This window comes from Phalaenopsis equestris, unplaced genomic scaffold, assembly GCF_001263595.1.
Source record: "Phalaenopsis equestris unplaced genomic scaffold, ASM126359v1 Scaffold000002, whole genome shotgun sequence".
NCBI lineage: Eukaryota > Viridiplantae > Streptophyta > Magnoliopsida > Asparagales > Orchidaceae > Phalaenopsis > Phalaenopsis equestris.
This window is the reverse complement of record NW_018164444.1, coordinates 34,378,386-34,386,307: the sequence shown is the minus strand read 5'-3', so window position 1 is coordinate 34,386,307 and position 7,922 is coordinate 34,378,386. Positions and strand designations below refer to the sequence as shown.

The window sequence follows — 7,922 nt, the reverse complement described above, 5'->3', positions numbered from 1 at the left end:
TCGTTCTTATGTGTGTCGTTTATTAGTATTATAATTATTGTTTGGGTTCGGTGAAAGTTGTTATGGGATTGAAATTTTTTGCTATATATATATATATCTGTGTGTGTAAATATAGATATTTTAAAAAAACCCAAGGGCAATTATTTTAAAGAGAAAATGGTACCGATAGGTTGTATGAGTGGACACAAATAGACACCCAACCCATACGGTGCAACACACACAAAAAGAAAAAAGAAAATTAAAAACCCAAAAGAAGATGATACATATAAGATCAATCGGGTCGACCCAATTTAGTTCTGCCTCTGTCTGTAGTTCTCGGAAGGGAACCAACTAACAAATTGGTGAGATGCGTATCATTACCCGAAGTAACCAAAATACCATCCATTAGATTCCTTAGCTCAAATAAATCTATATTTTTCTTCTTCCTCCTAGAAGTGTAGACCTGTCATTCATCGTCCGAAGATTTTTGCTCATTCGGATGAGGCGGTAGTGCTGCAGTAGAAATATTGCTAACAGTTGTGCCCATAAGAGGTTCAAATGTATGTGAGGTAAGAGTTGTCGCGTCTATCTCTGATTCTTCCCGAAGATGGGGAGCTGGAAGGTTCTCCTGATTATCAGTCCGTGTAGGTAGGGGTCCTTCAGTACTGTTTTCAATAGGATTTGAAAGTGTAGGTTGCTTAGCAGGGCCATCCAACTTCTCATCAATCGCAAAAATAATATTTTCAGGGGGAGGGTCCACAGGGGCAATAGAATCAAACAATAAATCCTGTCCTGTGGTAGTTTTCTCTCTAGGTGGAACAAATATATCCTTAGATCTATCCTTATTCACTTGATTTTTAGATTTCAAATTAGGAAGAAGTTTATTGCATTTATCAAGGGTATGCCCAAACATCTTACAATGAGAACAATAAGGAGGTCTATGCTCCATGTTGATTTGTTGCCAATATCCATTATGAGTTGTGCCAACCAGCCTTCATTAGCATCAGGTAAAGTAATATCTCTTTTAACAAATATTCTGGTCACTGAAGGTTTGGTAAGGTTGAAAGTGGGTAGATCTAGTTTCATAGGGTCCCCAAGTATGACACTAATAAAGTAAAATACTTAAGAGTAAAGATCTTGATGATGAAAAAAGTGAAGCTTGAGACCAGGTAGACTAAGCCATACCGGTACAGTAGGAGGTTCATGATTGGAGTCAAAATTTGAAGACCACTTGAGTAGCTTCATTTGTTTACCAGCAATGTTAAGTTATTTTTTTGAGAAAATTCGAGTGTAGTCTTCAAGCACGGTTAACTAAATCAATACATGTCTCCCATCCATGAGCCCCACCTTCCACTTTCCTGCTAATTTGAAATCATCAAAACCTTTTCTGATAACTTCCATAGGTGGGTGTCCCCAGTGAAATTTTTCAATAAGGGCAAATTTGAATGTCAGTTAGGGTTAAAATTTCTAACTTAGAGAAAAAAGTGTTGCCTTCTCACTTTTTCTGCTTGCATTCTTAATAAAGGGACAGTCATATGTACTATCACGATACTACTTATAACTTGAGGGGAAGACAACCGCCGTCTCCCCCTGAGCATTACCTACCATGTGGGCAAATGAGACTTTGCCAGGTTCCACCGAAGAAGGAAGCTCCATCACAACAAGGAGAAGTCCTGCCAAGTAGGGCAGAGGGCAAAAATGACGAGCCGAAGAGGTCGGGCAAAGCTGCGCAGAAGATACGAACCGAGACGTCTAAATTGTGACAGTCTCAGCCCGACGAGGGAAGCAGTGAAAACTGCAGCTCGACGAGGAAAGCCGTGCAGAAGACACGAAGGAGGAGACGAAGAAGTCGTCGAAGCCCTTCATTGTTGGGCACGAAGGAGGAGACGACGATTGCAGAGGAGATGGACGAGCGCAAAGTCCTTCATCATCGAGTACGAGAACTTCGACGTTATCGAGCACGGATTGAAAACCAAAGGATTCAAACCAGGGTTTCGACATCGGCCGAAACCCTAGCAGAGCAACTTGCCACCGACGCCATATATATATATGTGTATGTATGTATTTATATATATATATAACTGTATGTGTGTGTGTGTCTCTCTCTCTCTCTCTCTCTATATATATATAGGTATATATAGATATATATATCTATAGGTATATGTATATATACACACACCTATACATATACATATACATATATATATATATATATATATATTTGGGGAAAGGAGCATTAACATGTTAATCACAAAAGTTGAGTACAAAGATGGTGGTGAAAGAGGGTACCCCGAAGCTAAAATCCAAAAAAGATACATCACACACCCATAAGGGGGTTCCTCGACCACTTTACAACTTCATGCAAGATCCGCCAAAAAAGAAAAATAACCAAAACAACAAACTAAATACAAAATCGTATACCCAAAACACAAAAACGTATACCCAGTTATCTGTACCAAAAAATTCAAAACCGCGAGGTGCTCCAAAAATACGAAACGCTCGAGCCTATGCTTGGAGGATATTTCAAGGCAAAAAAGCAAGACCTGTACCAAAAATAGCACAACAAAGAGAAATGGCCAGAGTAGCACAAAACCATCCAAGCAAGAGAGGCAGCAACTAGGAAATCATCTCTTAAACTCGTAATCGCAGTCATCATTTGGGAAAGGCTCCAGACCAAAGGTTCCAGGCAACATAGAAAACATAGCATCAAAACAAAAGGCCCCAAACGAAGCATCAAACACCTTAACCACTTCCAAAAATACAAGCCAATACCACAACAGATGCCCCTCAAGTGCACATGATCAGGAAAGAAGGTTAGAATAAAACAAAACGCAAAATTATCATCCATCACTAGAAACATCAATGTTCTGATAGACCAAGCAAAACAAATGGGCTCCACCAGCCGCGCCGTAATCACAGACAACTGCCTGAAGATGCCAAGGTCACATAATATAATAGAGGTGCATAGCAGGCAACAAGCCCCATCCAAAAGAATCACCAGCAAGGAGAAAATAGTGCAACATAAAACACCTCCCCACTTCACCAAACGAAAAGAAGACATAAAACAAAGTATCCCCTGCCCCATAAACCACCTAACCGAGAGAGAAAAACCAAACAACTAGGGCCGAACAAAAGGGGTATCAAAAGATCCTCAGAGATCAAATTGTATAAAACCTGAGGCTGCACTCTTCCAACCAAAATATTGTTACATTTAGCACCGGCATGAGCTAACCAATTTGCCGGTCTATTTTCCTCTCTAAATATGAAACTCCAAATGATAGAAACATGCTCATTAATTTGTTTGATTCGTTTGAAATGATATGAAATGTCCCATGACACCGCTCTACCCCCATTCATAATATCAATTAAAATTTTAGAATCAGCCTCAGTGAAAATCTGCTGCCAGTTTAAAATGGCAGCAATATAGACGACCATTAACATCGCCCTAGCTTCAGTTTCCAGAGGATTATCAGTGACAAAGGGGATGAAAAAAAAAGCTTACACCTGTTCTCAGCATCCCAAGCTATACCCCCAATAACAACACCAAAGGATTTCCAACTCACGTCGGTGTTAAATTTAACCCACCCACTTGGAGGAGGCCGCCATCTCACCAAGGTTGGGAGTTACGGTATCCTCGCTCCAGCTTGAGTAGGTTGCCTCAAAGCTTCAAAATGGGATATACCAGAAAAGAAAGCATCCTTCACAATACTCAACTTCATAATTTTATGAATATACACAATGATATTAGAAAAAACAGTCCCATGCAATATTTTTACCATCATATTTAATATCATTACTGGTCATCCAAAGAAACCAACAAACAATGCGTACTCTTTCGATCCAGATTGCAAAGGTGGCATGAGTTAATTAGATCCCGAGCCGGTGTCAAAGCAATATCAAACCAAAGCCCTCATTTACTCCAAATTTGCAAAGAGAAAGAACACATGAAAAATAGATGCTCAATAGATTCCTCATCCTTTTTACACAACGAACATCTAGAAGGTATACGCAAACTCTTTTTAATTTTAAAATATCATCGCACGAGATTACCTTATGAAACATCCTCCACGCCAAAATTGACATAGTGGGAGTTAAAGCAAAGCTCCGAATACTATTACCCCAAACAGTTTCATGAAAATGATGAAGAGAGAAATAAACATTTTTAGATATAGAGCCTTTAGTTGCTGTTTTAATCATAGGACCATCCTTCATATGTGGCTCTAAAGGAAGAGATGAGATAAATTTAGCATTATCCTCCCCCACCAGATGTATAAGTAACGACATTCCAACCACCATGTAGCCAGGTATCAGAAACAAGAAGTTTACCATGAGTAGCCTTCCCCAAATGGAAATGCACCTGGGACCACAAGTTCTGCAAAAAAGAAATATTGTCGCAGCCCAAATCCCAAAAAATAATTGACTTGGTCCATTCACGGATTTGTAAGAGCTTTTTCCACACTCTAGAATCACCAACACGCCAAGAAACTAAGGATTAGTTTTATGACAATATTTGCTGAGTATAGAGGAAGCACATAAGGAATCTCCTTTACGAAAATTAAACCATAGTTTTAAGTAATTTATATCCACAATATGATGTAGCTGTTTGAAACCTAAACCATACGTCGGTTTACAGACCCTTTTCCATGGTAACCATTTCCTACCCGAATGACCACCAACCCATAAGAATTTATTAAAACATCGTTCAAGAACCTGTTGTGTGCTCTTTTTAATGTGTAGTACTTGCAAAGAATATAAAGGCAAGCTTTGCAAAATGCTCGTAAGTACAATGATCTGTCCCCCGAAGGACAAAAAGTTATGTTTCCAATCAAACATCCTATTTCACATTTTTTCCACCACCTCATCCAATTGAGATTGTTTCCTCCTCCCTTTTAGGAGGTTAACCCCCAAGTATTTAAGAGGAAGAGAAGAGAGAGTTAACCCCATAAAAGTGGGAATCCAATCCGCTTTCCACGATCAACAGACTTTCCCGTATATATATGACATTTGCTAGCACTAAATTGGAGACTTGAAACATGCTGGAAATTCTCCAACACTTGACAGATTCCTTTAACGGTCTTCTTGCAAGCATTAGAAAACAATATAACATCATCCACATAGGCCAAATGTGAAACAACAACCTTGGATTTGCCAGCAAAATGGAGAGAGCGCACTCTAGGGAAAAGTTCATTGACTAATCAGGAAAAGTAATCAAAGACTAATATAAATATAGTAGGAGATAAGGGATCCCCTGTTTAATCCCACGACCCACAGAGAAAAACTCATGCATATTGCCATTAATAATAATGCTATAATAACTGGAGATAAGGCAGGTGTGAATAAGCTTACAGAAGGCAATAGGAAAACCTCCATCTTTAAACACTTTCAAAATAAACTTCGAACTTCGAGAATCATAGGCTTTGTGGATGTCCAATTTAATAATTAAGTTTCTCTTATCTATATCATAGATTAACTCTTGTGCCAACATAATATTGTCGGTAATTCCCCGACCCTGTATAAAAGCCGATTGGTTGAGAGAGATGATGTGATGCAAATGAGCTTGAATACGTTTCACCAATATTTTGCTAATAGCTTTCGTTACCACATAAGTCATAGATAAATGCCTAAAATGCTCCCAAGCAGTTTTATGTGTCAATTTAGGAATAAGAACAACAATGGCAGCGAAGAAATATTTTCTAGGGTCCTCGCCCCTGAAATAGCTCTGAAATGGCCTCCACCACATCTTTTTTAATAATGCCCCGACATTTGATATAGAAATCTGAAGTAAAACCATCCAACCCAGGGACTTTATTACAATTGATATCCGAGAACGCAACAAAAATTTCCTCTTCATCAGGAATACCACAAATATCTAATCCCCCAATATAGTTTCTAACATCATTAAACAAATGAGCCTCAATATCACCCGCAGTCTGTTGAGCTTGGAAAAGATTAGTGAAGTATTTAACAACACTCTCACCCAACTTAAGATCACCCGTTACCCAGTCTCCATCCTCATTTTTAATACGAACAATAGTGTTAGAAGCCCTGCGTTGTTTTATGCACGCATGAAAGTATTTCGTATTTCTGTCATTTTGGGTGAAGTGCAACTCCCCTGCTTTCTGTTGTAACAATTCTTCCTCCCACATAGATGCTTCCAACAAATCCTTATGTGCCTTTTGAAGTTGAGGAACAAGATCAGCAGTAGATTCATTAAGAGCTTGTAACATATTAACTCGTTGTTCAGCCTTAATCACTCTAGCATGGACATCACCAAAAATATCCCAGTTCCAAGCTCTCAAAGCAGAAGCCACATTCTTATGAAGCTTCCAAAGTCGGAACCAAGTAGTTCCCACCTCATAACAAAACCAGTTAGCAACAATAAAAGTAAAAAGTTCTCATGTTTAGCCCAAACATTCAAATATCTAAAGTGGTACCTGATAGATTTTTTAAAGAAGTCAAATGATAGGAGGAGCGGATTTTGGTCAGACCTAGAGTTGCATAAATGTTGTACTTGTGAAAATCCAAAAGAGGTGTTCCAAGCCTGATTCCCGGAGCATCTATCAAGTCTTTGAAAAAGCTTCCCTCTCTTCCAAGTAAATTTGGATCTGACAAAACCCAATTCAGACAGCCCAACATCCACCACAGCGTCACCAACTTTGTCCATCAAAGAGAGACAAACTCCACGCCCTCCGAGTTTCTTAGAATTATGCTAAATCATATTAAAGTCCCCCCCATCATCCATCTATCTTTGAGTTACAACTCGCAAATTCTAATATTATTCCAAAGTTCATATCTGTCCTGGGAAGATGTACCCGCATAAACAGAAGTCATCCATCATGAGGAATCATCAATAGCAAAATATAAATGCACAAATTGGCCCTCGTCAACAACAATATTAACTCAAATATGTTTCCTCCAAAAAACCCAAATCTTGTTAGAGCAGTTAGATAAAAAAGAGAAGTGTTTGAATTTACCCAAAATACGATCAGCAGGAGCCGAAACCGAAGGTTCCAAAATAGAGAAAATCATATACCTATAAATACATATATGTATAGGTATATATATATACCTATACATATATGAATATATGTATAGGTATATATATATAGGTATATATAGGTATATATAGATATATATATATATATATATATATATATATGTATATATATGTATGTATAGGTAGATATATATGTATGTATATATACATATATATATATTTTGAGTTTATCTGTATCTTTTTGTTGGGGAAGTACGTATGGGTAGGGTGCCTCTTTTGGGCCCACTCATACAACCTTTATGTATATTTTTTATTTTAATTAAATCAACCATTGGCCTTTTCATATATATATATATATATATGTATGTATATATATGTATGTATGTATATATGTCTGTATGTATATATGTCTGTATGTATGTAACATACATACATATATGTATGTATATATACATACATACATATATGTATGTATGTATATATGTATGTATGTACATACATATGTATGCATACATACATATGTATGTATATATATATATATATATATGTACATATCTGCATACCTATGTATATATGTACATACATATATGTAGGTAGGTAGGTATGTACGTACGTACGTGTGTACGTACATATATATGTATGTGTGTGTATATATACACACATACATAAATATATATATGTATGTGTGTATATATATATACACATACATATATATATATATATGTATGTGTGTATATATGTATGTGTATATATATATACACACATACATATATATATTTATGTATGTGGTATGTAGGTATGTATGTAGTTATGTATGTATGTAGGTATGTATGTATGTATGTATATATATGTATATATATGTATGTATGTATGTATGTAGGTACGTTCGTATGTATGTATGTATGTATGTATGTATGTATGTATGTATGTATCCATGTATGTATGT

The 7,922-nt window shown here is 37.0% G+C and overlaps 1 protein-coding gene across 3 annotated transcripts in view; it reads left to right on the top strand.

The window, feature by feature from the left end:
* Positions 1–7,922, top strand: part of LOC110024601 — a 31,786-nt gene that overhangs the window by 8,895 nt on the left and 14,969 nt on the right. The window lies entirely within an intron of this gene.